Source organism: Neopelma chrysocephalum, unplaced genomic scaffold (assembly GCF_003984885.1).
Source record: "Neopelma chrysocephalum unplaced genomic scaffold, ASM398488v2 Primary Assembly neopelma1_98, whole genome shotgun sequence".
NCBI classification, from domain to species: domain Eukaryota; kingdom Metazoa; phylum Chordata; class Aves; order Passeriformes; family Pipridae; genus Neopelma; species Neopelma chrysocephalum.
This window is the reverse complement of record NW_020897761.1, coordinates 4406390-4418629: the sequence shown is the minus strand read 5'-3', so window position 1 is coordinate 4418629 and position 12240 is coordinate 4406390.

Genomic DNA, 12240 nt, shown 5'->3' with positions numbered 1-12240 from the left:
GGGAAATTACCAGCAAAACTGACTGGGTGGAAAAAAACAATAACTAAATGGCTGTAAGCAGAAAGTGAAAGAGCTCTTTAAGAGGTGTTGTAGAAACAGTGAAGGAAATACTTTAGAAGTTAGCCTGACAGCTGTTAGAAATAAGAAAACAATAGCTGGGAAACAAGGAAGGGAAAGCTGTCTGAAGAAGATGCCATGAGAAGCACAGGACACTGGAATAAGAAGCAAAGTAATAAGAAAATGTTCAACATTGGTATAGATGCCAATGTTCCAAGGAGAATTTAAACAGAGTGAGAAAAGAGACAGCGGATCCTCCTGTGGGCAGGAAAGGCTCACAGTTTGGAAAAGGCAGGCAGGTGTGATTGAAAGAAAGAGGGCATGCATTTATACCAGCTGAAGGTGATGGATGCTCTCTCTTCTATTTTCACCAAAGAGTCAAATTTAAAATTGGCTGACCTACCTAGCTGCCTCTCTGGAGCCTGCAGCACTGCCTGGGCCACTCCTGCCCTGTGGTTAGTGTCTGAACCAGACCAGAGCCACCTTCCCCTACCTGGAGTGCATGAAAACAGATGGAAACTGTGGGGCTGTGGAAACCATCGAGGGGTGGATGGCCACGGATATTGTACCTGAGCCACAGTGATGCCACCCTCCCCCTGGCCTCCTGCTCCCCATGTGTTTTACAGGGCTGATCTCCCACATTGGTGATGAGATGCACTGTGTGCCCACCAGTGCCCATAGACTGGGTGGGAGGGGGTGAAAAGCAGCATGTCCAGCTGGCAGCTGAGAAGCTTACACCAGCCTCTTAGGTGTTGGGCATGGTCCTGATACTGACTTGCCGGATCCAAGCTCAGCTTCTGCTTCAGGGGTGCATGAAGGCAGCTTTCAGGTCCTGGGTGTAATATACAACATTTCGCTGGGGAAATGCCAGCTGGTTCATCTGAGGAGCAGCATCCTTGCCTGAAGAGGCAGGACTTGCTGAGGATATGCTGTTTCTGGAGTATCACTGCTCACCCACCCTTCTCCAGGCAGTTTTGCTCCCCTGAGAGAAACCAGTGTTGTGATAAATGACTGCTCTGCATCTCACTGCCCTTTCTTTCCCACATGGAAACCTTCTGGCAGAAAGCACCACAGACACCCTCTGCCCTGATTTTCAGGTTCATCTAACCATCAAAAAGCAGATCTGCTGCCTACCCCAAGTGCAACATGGAGAGCTGCCGGCACAGCTGAGCACACCCCCTCCTAACTGCTGAGCACGGTCTCCTCTCAGGTTACCTCCTCTGCAATTGGACCAGAACAACTTAATCGTGTTTTACTTTTAGTTCAGATCTTTCTGTTGTGATTCCAAGGAGAGAAGCCATGGTGTGGCCTTTGTTTTCCTGAACCCTGACAGTGCCACTGCAGTAAAAGTGTAATTATTGAGAGCTGGGCATTAACCTTCATACAAGTCTGCTTTTCATTCCTTTGCTTTTATTGATCCCTTTTTTTTAACTTGTTTGCACTTCCTCTTTTTAAAGACTTTTAAATTAATGGCCAGCTCAAAGGGAGCATTGCTGTTGTAATGAAAAAATATAGTGTTTCGGTGCTGTAAGTTTTGGCTGTTTTCTTGGGCCCTTGTTACGTTTGTTTCCATCTGAACACCATTTCATACAATGGTTCCAAACAGTATTGTATTAGCCTTAATTTTGACCTTGCTGCAATTTCTAGCAGAAAATTGTTTCATCTCGGAAATGGCCAGATTTACTCTTCAAGCCAATGAAAATAAGTCTGCAAGGTTGAAAAGAAGATGTCAAAAGCAGGCACTAAAGATCACTTTAAATGATAACAGTTGTACTTGTAGCAAAAATAATATACAAAGCTTTCATCTAGCAATTTTCATCCTCACACAGCAAAGTGCTTTACAACAGAGCTCACTGTCAGCAGCCCTGTTTATAAAGGTGAGCAGAAATATGCCTTTTCCTTTCTTCGCTGTGTTCCTCTGCCAAAAACCACCTTGTTAATTAGACTCATAAGTTCTCCTGCTCCCCCTGGACATGGCCATGCCTTCCTAGCTGAGCAAAGATATTCCCAGTGACCGCCCCATGGGACCTGAGGTGTGCAGCACAAGGGCCAAGGAGAGGTTTGTTCTTGCCTGATTAGCTGAATCCTCCTTTTTTTTTCTTTTTTTTTTTTGGCCTTCCCATTTAATAAAGAGAGTTGGCTTTAGTCTGAGAGGGGCTAACTCAGCTTGGCTTCTGTGTGCCTTGTTCTGTGTGGCTGTTCCTGGGGGGCTGTGCACCATGGCACAGTCTGAGCCAAATCCTGGCCCAGGTCAGGGCAAACCCAGGTGATGATGCAAACACACCCTGAATGTCCCCAGACTCATCAGAGCAGCTCTACACATAAAGACACATCCTGCAAGAGCAAGTACCAGGACCAGCACGAACATCTGAGACTCATTTCACCCCTGGGGTGGGCATCTCTCAGCTGCCCTAATGTCAGAAGGCAAAACACTTCATATTGAACAGGGCAGCAGCAGTTTGCTGAAGGGGCTGAAATAAAAGTCAAAACAACAATCTTGTGCTCGCTTAGGACTGTATTTTGAGGGGCATGGGGCTGTAGGCTCTTGCTGCAGCTCCGTGTGCAACACCTCAGAATATTTTCTCTCTGCAGGTAAATGTGGTTTGTTAAATAAATCCTTTTTGGCTCACTTCTATAGTTTTGAAGAGTCTGTTTCTTGTCTTTGTGTCCCCAGGAATGAGGACTAATTGGAATGAAACACTTGCTGCACAGGCTGAGTTCAAGGAGCCACTGCTGTGAAGTCTCCGTTCCCCTGGGGGTGGCTGCTCTTCACCCCAGAAATGCAGGCTGTGAAACCCAGGTGCCTTTGGCATGTCTGACGCCCAGGAAAGCACAGGCAGGGCAGGCTCCTGCCTCTGCATGTGGGCATGAGGCCCCACGGGGAACAGTGGGGACCCTCCTCACTCCATGCATTGGCTGGGCTGCTGCACAGGGAGTGTGGTACCTGTAAATCTCCAATGCTGAATGCCTGCTGCCTGCCCCATGCCTGTCAGGCACTTTCTCCCTGTTTCTGAGCTGAACTGTGTGCTCATTTCAAGCGGTTTTCCTCAGCACTGCTGGAAGTGGGTGGATTTTTCCCAAGCTGAGCGCTGCCCGATAGCACCCTGACACCTACCCGCTGGCTTTCCTCATGCCTTATTACACCCAATCTGCAAAGTATGTGATGCATCAGAAATGCTACTGAAATGGCTGCAGAGGGTTTTTATTTAACCTGAGAGCTGGCCAAGAGGCAAGACATTGCACCTCTGGCTGGGCTCATGTTGGGCTTTGCCTCTACAACCTCCTTACTGCTGTAGAAATGCTGCCACCGCATAGTTTGCTGCCGAGTAAAGCTCAGCAAGGAAATCATTCCTGCAGGAAGTTTAATTGCAGCCATTAAGCCTTTAATCTAATCGTGGTGTGCATCTCTAAATGGCAAAGCTGTCCCTGAAATACAGGCATTCAGCCACATACCTGCTCAGTGCTTTCTTAGCATTGTGTTTACAGCTATTTTTAGTGACCCAGAAGCAGGTAGCTCCACACTTATTTGGGCAGAAAATTAATTTAAAAATAAATAAATAAAAGGCACACACAAAAGCAAACCTATCTCTCCTTGGAATAGGACCTCCCAGCTCCCATTCCACCAACTGTGAGTCCTGTTTGCAGCTGGTTGTGTCTGTGGTTTTCTGTTGCTTATGTCCCATGGCCTGAGCCCACCTGGGACACAGAGACCCCCCCACCTTGCTGGCTCAGCCCCCTCCCTGCCACTCTGCAGGGCATACAGCATGAGCAGGGGAGAGGGAAAAGCCTGTTGGTGTACAGGTCTCTCTTCACTCACCACAGCCCAGCCCAGCCTGACCCATTTGCTCCCGTTCCTGTGCTTGTGAGAGCAACCTCCCCTAGCTGTGCCACCACCCTCTGTGCAGTCCCACCAACATGCTCGTGGATGGTTCCATCAATCATCAGTCCTAGAGCTCAGGATAAAAACATGTGCTCCAGACTTTAATATTAATGGGATGTGTTGCATGGTGTTAAAAAAGGAGGGCCAGTGTGCCTTACCTGATGGGGATGGGGAAGAAGTTGGCGGTGACTAGCGTGGGCTCGTTCACCAAAAGACGTTGCTGGTGCACTGCAAGTCCCGTCTTCAGGCTCCTTGAGGTCTTCACCCACAAGGAAAAGCCCAGGAGATTCCAGCAGAGCCCTTTGGAGATGTGTGACAGGAATGAAGCTTCCACACCAAGCTGTCAGAGACCCACCAGATTCACAGCCCACTTTAAAACCAGGGTTGAGGACTCTCACCTGTTAAGCAAAACAAGCTTTGATTTTTTCCAGCCCAATTTAAATGAGCTGTCTTGTGAAGAAACTGATGCTTAAAAGTTACAGAAAAACATGGACAAAGTGGGATACCCCCCAAAAGGCTGCTTTAAATAGAGATTTCATTTCATCTGGATGTCTTATTTCAGTAAAATCTTATCTGCAAGTTTCAGGGCTGCCTGGGAAATCTTGCTGCCTCACCAGAGAAAAGGATATTTAAAAAGGATTTAATCTGACAGTCTTATACTGAAAGTGGATTTTTAAGTCATAAGCAAAGATTCAAGAAGGAAAGGTTAGTGGGCTGTTGAAAATGCATCTGCATTTAAGCTAATAAAACTTAATCTCTAGTTAGTTATTAAAAGACTGAATGTGATGAGCCATGGTGACTTCTGGGCTCAGGTACTGATGAAGGCAGGCAGATGCTGTGGCAGTGATGGGAAAGGAGTCAGATCCCCCAATTCAGCACAGACTGCTCCCCAGCCCACTGACCCTCACACCCCACCAAACACTGCTGAGGTCCTGGGTGAGCAGAAGCACATTACGGGGTGAACAACAGCAATGTTATGAAGGAAGTGTTGGTTGGTATATTTAGACCCCATAGGTAGGAAAAATTTTTACCCAAATTTAAAGCATATTAGACACCAAAGAGCCCATTTCTCCTTCCATATGGGAGGTCTCACCCTTTCCTTCATCCCATAGGAGAACTCATGCATCGATTAGTACTTGGCCCACCCCACAGCCATGAAGTAATTCAAATCAATCAAACACATTGGCTCCTGGGCCATAAAGGCTTGCTCCAATTAGCTTCAGCTTTAAAACAGAGCAAGTAGGATATAAATTGTTTCACAAAGCTCCCACCTATATTTCTCCCCAAATGTTGAAATGACATTTCTGCCCACTGAAAATAGGACCTTGGAAAAGACTCTCTGGATAGTTCATTTGCTGGAAAAAAGAATTGACAGCCCAGTTAATCTCGAAGTCCGTGACTTTTAAACCATGGCTGTCAGTGAAGGCATTGTGGGATGAGAGCAGGAGAGGCTGGATCAATATCACAAGATGCTGCTTCAGCCTCTCCCTGGTGCCTGGCCCCATGCCCACTCTGCCCACCATGCCCAAGGACTGTGTGACTTCCCAGGTATCCATGGGCTGCCCTGAGCTCAGACCAGATCCATGTCCCTTTGGGCACAGTTGGTGGGACAGGGACCCTTGTTCCTGACCCAGATCAACACCAAACTTTCCTGGCACAGAGCTGAGATGAGTCATGCTGAGCTGAGCTGTGCTGTGCTGTAGAGGCACCATAGAGGCACCAGCGTTTTCAGACAAAGCTGCTGCCCCATGCAGGGGACCCACAGCCCACAGCCAGCACAGAAAGAGCCCCAAAATGGAAACACTTTGCTTCCCATTTTCCATTCCAAGTAATGATCTCACTGTGCAATTGCCTCCCTCCTTTGCAACCGATGCTCTCCAGACGTTCACCTCATTTTCCCAATGGAGAAACCGGAATCAGCTGCAAACACAAACACCCTTGGAAAACAACTCAGCATGTGCTTGTGGAAGGGCATCCACTGTCACATGGCTCAGCCCCACCAAACAAGTCCACCAAGCCGGTGGCCACAGCAGCTCCAGCTCTCCAAGGCAGGGGCTTAATCACATATCTGTGCCCCAGCATGGATTTAGGGGTATAGCTGACACCACTGTGCCTGGCACCACATCAGCTGCACTTGAGGGATGTGGGCAGAGGAAGGTGGCAATGGCTTTGCAGGCAGTTGGATGTGGCTGTGACCTTACTGGGTACAAACCATCCCTGCACCTCCCACAAAAATTATAGGATTGACCTTGCAGTCCATTTAGAGCATTAATTACCTTGTTCCTTATGTTGTTGTTATCATTATTGTTATCTTCTCTACAGGTATAGAAACACCTCAGGCTATCAGGTTCTGTTCTGGCAACAGCTTAAATCCTCTCTGACTCCTGCATAGAACCCTTGCCATATAAAAGGCATCTGTCAGGTATCAATTTCCTAAATTTCCTTGGCCCCATCTCTGAGTGCCAGAGGAAACGGCAGTGCTTTCATGCTCTTTTGTTCTTGCTGCTATTTCCTGATCTGCAGATTGTCTACATCATGCTGTCTTCTCCGAGCCTTGATCCCGAGGCTGGATCAATGGGATTAAAACCCAGCTTTCCTTACAACCTTTATTCCAAGAGCTGACTTGAACATGCTGTGATGTCCCTCAGCATCCAGTGATGCACCCCACAGCCACCAGTGTCCTCTTGCATCTGTCCCTGGCAGCAGTTTCTAAGCTAGGAGTTGTCCCAGGAGGACAGGACGGTCCAAAACCCGATGACACAAATGCTGCTGAGGCAGGACTGCTGTGACCCAAGCCATGACAAGTGCCACTGAGAGCCTGGAAATATCTGGGAGGTGCCCACTGTCCCCTCTTCCTGTCCACAGCCTGTTTCTAAATTCACTAGGAAAGAGAATCACAGAATTGTCAGGGTTGGAAGGGAGCTCTGGAAATCGTCTTGTCCAACCCCCCTGACAAGGCAGGGTCACCTAGAGCAGGTTACACAGGAACGTGTCCAGGTGATTTTTTAATGTCTCCAGAGAGAGAGAGAGACTCCTCAACCTCCCTGGGCAGCTCATTCAAATGGAGTAGCTCATTCCAATGCAGACTGAAAATTCCCACCACAGCCCACAATGCAAACGAGTCAGCCCTCTGCGCTGCCCCTAACGCGCAGGAAAATTGCTTTTCAACCCTGTGCTAACAAAAAGCAGCCATGCATCACTTACCAATATTGAGTTCCTTTATAAAAACATGGTTTTGCTCCGCTCTAATTGCTCCAAATGAAGCAATTGCATTATCTCCCTCCCAGTCATTGTACCTCGCCAGCGGATGCTCTCCACCAGTTCGTGAAGTTTGCCCTCAACGTGGATTAGATCTGAATGCTCAGGCAGTGGAAAAGTGTCTGCCCTGCCTGTCATACCTGGCTGGGAAGGATGGATGCAAACAAGCTCTCACAGGTTTCCCAGACTCCTAATACAGGCTGGAGCCAGGGGTCAGGAACTGACCAGGCTGGGCAGAGGTCCTCTTCCAGCTTCACCAGGGAGTTAATTTAGGAGAGAGACCAGGCAGACCTTCTCTATGAAGCAGAGGTGTAGCAACACTACTTTCCTCACTCTCAGCTCCTAATCAGGGCTTTTGGTGCTGTTCCTGTGTCCTGAGGCTTAGTCTGTCTCACCTCCCATCCCAGCAGGTTCTCAGGGACCCAGGGGATACCTGGAGTCTTGCGGGCTCTGGACAGCAAGGTGTCACTTCAGTGCTATGCTAGCACTTAGGGAGAAAAGCAGTATAAATGTTCTAATAGAGCTGGCATACTAAAATATGATACAAGTTAGGCCATAACTCACCTGACCTTGTATTTCACATCAGTTCTAATGACATTTGTCATTAACAAGCAGCCTGTCACTTCCCTCTGCTCTCAGACTGCTACTGCAGAGCACAGGGCATCCCCCCTTCAGTCATTTACCCCTGGGACATGCCCCCCTTCCATGGGACACATCACTGCTCTGGATTTATTCCCCTTCCTGGCATCATTTTCTTAGCACCATTCAGCAGCCAGCTAGGGACAAAGGACCAAAGGGACTGGAACCCTTCTGCTTTGGGATGGCCCTGTGCTGCAACACTGGCAGGGCTGGCATTGCTGGTGCAATGATTTGGAAACCTCTGGACTCCGGCTCAGGGCTGGTTGTTCTCCTGCACACCCCATGCCACAGCTCCTGTGCACACACACACACACACACACACATATACACACTCCTGTCTGCCTCAGGAATCTGCCCATTGCCATGGAAACGGTGGTGACATCAGGCGCTGCTAACGTTATTCCAATGACTGATTGCTTTACCAACGGTGAGCCAAATTACTGAAACAATTTCCAGGCCCCAGAGATCTGTATTTAACATCCAGGAAGATGCCAAAATACATCCCTCACCTGCAGGGATTCTGAGCTGGGCTGGAAAAGGACAGCTGGGGACCTTTGCCTGGGTTTGGATGTGTGGCACAGAGGGGCTGTTTGGGCTCCAGCTCACTTTTACTTTGAATCCTAATTTTCTGGGCTTCTTAAGAGCTGGTTTTTACCTGTTTGAGCTGCCCAGGTAGGGCCTAGACTCTAGTTTAGCAGGTACTCCTGTTTTGTCATCTCTTGGCACTTGCTGCTGCTGGCTAGTCTTTTTTCTCTCTTATTTTGTTTTTCTCCTTACCTGCCTTATTTTCTCTGTGGCTCTTTTGAGTTGAAGGGTCCTAGGATGAGGATCCTATCATCCCAAAAAGTGCAGCTCTCCCAAGCTTCCAGCACAATGCTTTGTGCCACCCCTGTGGCCATTCCTGTCTCTGGCTACACAGTTGGAAGCTGCACACATGGCAAGTGCCTACTTGTTCCTGTCCTTCATGGTAACTGCTCCTTATGCTCCTACTCTGAGAACCCTTCCCAGCTTTCATACCCAGTCTTGTGTGTAGAACCACTTCAGGCAGGGCAGCTGGGTCTATGCAGCTCAGAAAGGGACCAACAAGAGCACACTTCAGGACTTGCACCCACAGTTGTCAATGGCATGCTAACCCCAAAGGTGAAGAAGAAAGAGCTCAATCTCAACAGCAAGACTGAAAGCTGATGTATCACTTGCCTTGCCCACTACCATAAGGACGGTTCAAGAACCCTTTCTGCCTCTGGCAGAACCAGAAAATCATAGAATGGTGGTAAGGACACTTTCCATTAGACCAGGTTGCTCAAAGCCCAATCAACCTGGCTTTGAACACTTCCAGGGATGGGGCATCCACAGCTTCTTCGGGCAATCGGTGCCACTGCCTCACCACCCTCACAGTAAACAATTTCTTCTTATTATCTAATCTAACCCTGCCCTCTCAGTTTAAATCCATTCTCCCTTGTCCTGTCACTACATGCCCTTGACAAATGTTCCTCTCCCTCTTTTTTATAACCCTTTTAGGTACTGAAGGCTGCTATATGCCTGATCAACCCACAGAGAAGTCTGAGACATCCTACAGCACAGTGAGTGTCTGGGCTGGGAGATGCAGGTTGTCCCCTCAGTACATAATTTCAGAGAATTCATGAGACTTCAGAACAAGGAATAACTCTAGGAAGAAGGCACTTTGCCACAAGGGCTGACGTGAGAGGCACTCAAAAAGTTGGCTGTTCAATTATTTTGCTTTGAAATAACAAATACCATAAAAAAGGCCCCAGTCAGAGACAACTCACAGGACAGGACAATGAAGCTCTTGCTCTCAGCAGACAGCAGCCATGTGCAGGGCTGACTGCCTGTGGACTCCTTTTCTCTGAATTTGCTGGATCTGCCGGATCCTGGAGCCATCTGATTAAAAAAAACCAAAAACCAACCAACCAACCAGAAAAAAAACCCAAACCCAAAACACAAAAAACCACCAAAAAAACAAGAAGAAACCAGGCCAGCTCTGTATGTTTATTCATTTAAATATTTTAAATCCCTTCCCTAAGATATGTGATAGCTTATTGCATCAGCAATTTATAACTCCTGGCTCCCTACAGCATTCTAACTGTTTATGGCTCTGTGTTATTTACTGCCTGACACTGAAATAAGATACATTATGAAAATTTGTTAAGGAGTTATTCAGGCACCCTGGATGCAGTGCAGCAGCGTTTACATCTCTCTGATGCATCCGACCCTCCGCTGCCCAACCTGCAGGTGGGGCGGCAGCGTTCCCTCTCGCCCTCCCTGCAGCCCTCTTGCTCCTGCCACCTCCTCCTCCAAGCCCTCCAGGACAGCAAAGCAGGCACTGACTGGGCACAATCATCTTAATGAGTGGCAGACACTGATTTCACCCTGTGCCGCTCTAGGAATCGTTAATTACATCAGGAGCCACCACTAAGGCAGAGCCATTTCTCCCTGAGCCTGAGACCTCGGGGACATCCAGCCATGGGGAAAGGAGAGGTGGTGCACCAGTACGCAGGAATTATCCCAGCACGTTCTTAAAGGGCTCCAGGAATACTTTTAGAACAGCAGTCCTACTCATAGATCCCCATCCATCACAATATGTCAGACCTTCCTAGAGTGAGGTACTTCAAGAGCAGACACGTCTTTTTCTTTTCACCGACAGACAAAAAAAAATTGTATTTCTCCTTTTTTTTTTTCTTTTTTTCCCCCCTTTTCGACACAAAAGTGCACTTTCCCACTCCAGACAGGCAGGTTTCCCCGTGGGCAGCCAGGGGCTCTGGCTGCAGCCGGGGTGAACCGTGGCCGACACGGTGACGGGAGCCCACATCAGCTCATCCACATTAATAGACTCATTTAGGCAGCCGTCCCCCGCAGCGCCCATTAACACACATGAGAGAGTGCCCGGAGGTGAGAGCTTCACTAATCAAATGTGCTATTAAGATCCTAATACATTTCATTAGCCCATTTCACTTGACACTTAGTGAGGCTCAGAGATGCCCTGTGCAACAGGGCTGAAGGCACACGGCCTGTCCTGTGGAAAAATAATCCTTTTTATTAGACCCATAACTCCCTTTTATCCTTTATTAGTTTATTTCTCAAGCCGGAGGGCGCTGGGGATGCGCGGCTCTGGCAAAGATGCCACAGATTTTCCCTTCATGTGGGAGCATGTTATCGCACGGAGTGTAAGGTTGGGAGGGATCCACAGGCAGCAGCAATATCCAAAAAAAGAAAAGAAAAAACCAAACAAAACCCAAACAAAAACAAACCAGAAAAACCACACAAACAAACAAAAAAACTCAAACAACCTGAAAAACAGGCCACCTCATTATTTGATCACATACTACTGGACAGTATTTTGAGGATGTTATCTAGATGACCCCCCCACTGAATAGTTTGGAGACTGAAATGATTAAATACTCTGGCCTCATCTGAAATAATTTCTAATTTCTCTCTTCCTTTGATTGGCAGCCACGTGAGGTCTCCAAGTTCAGCAAAGAGGCAGGATGAGGAATGAAATACAGATTGTTCAGGAGGCTGATAACCCAGAGAGCTGAACCTGCACCAGTACATCAGTCAGAGAGGCTGATACTGCCTAATTTTCTGTACAGATTCTTCAAAACAAATGAACATCATGATGCGTGACTCTGCCTGGGAGCTCTACAAGACAGTGGGGATTTTGTGTATGGGGAAAGGTCTTGAGCTATCAGATAAGCAGGTCTTCAGTTATCAAATAAGCATTCCTAAATATACATACTTCCCACACAGAAACACACTTGAAACTGCATTAAAACTTCATACTATTAAAGAAACACTTTACGAAACAATAACTTTGTGAATATAATATTAATCTCAAGGACTAGGTTGTGGCAGTTCTTTGGAAATAGCTGGGGAAAATGCCTACATCTCACTGAAATGTTCCCACTGAGTAAAGCTGAAATGTTCCAGCTGCAGGATTAGCAAGCTCCTACCTGAAAGTGGCCTTCTGCCTGGGGCTCCGAGGGTCCTGTGGGAGCAGTCCTGTGTGCCAGCAAGCCTTCCAGGCCATGCACTGGCACCAAAACCTCCCCGAGCTCATCCCAGAGGATTGCTGCTGATGCTCCCTGGCAGGAGAGAGGATATGCTGGCAGCATTCAGTCTTGGTGGCAGCCTGTTCCTCACTGGCCCAGTCTGGTAGGGCATGAAGCAGGTAAATGCAGCCCTGGAGCACCCTGTACCATCCTCCCCTGGCCACACAGCCCCACTGGCAGAGCCCCCAGGTCTGCCCAGCTCACCTGACTGAAGAGCATACCATTGCCCTTGGTCCAGGACAGCGGCACACACCTCAATTTCCATCCCTCAGCAACACATGAGAGGAGAGAACGTACAGCCTGGTGGCATCCTCCTCCTCGCTTTTTCTCATTGGGATT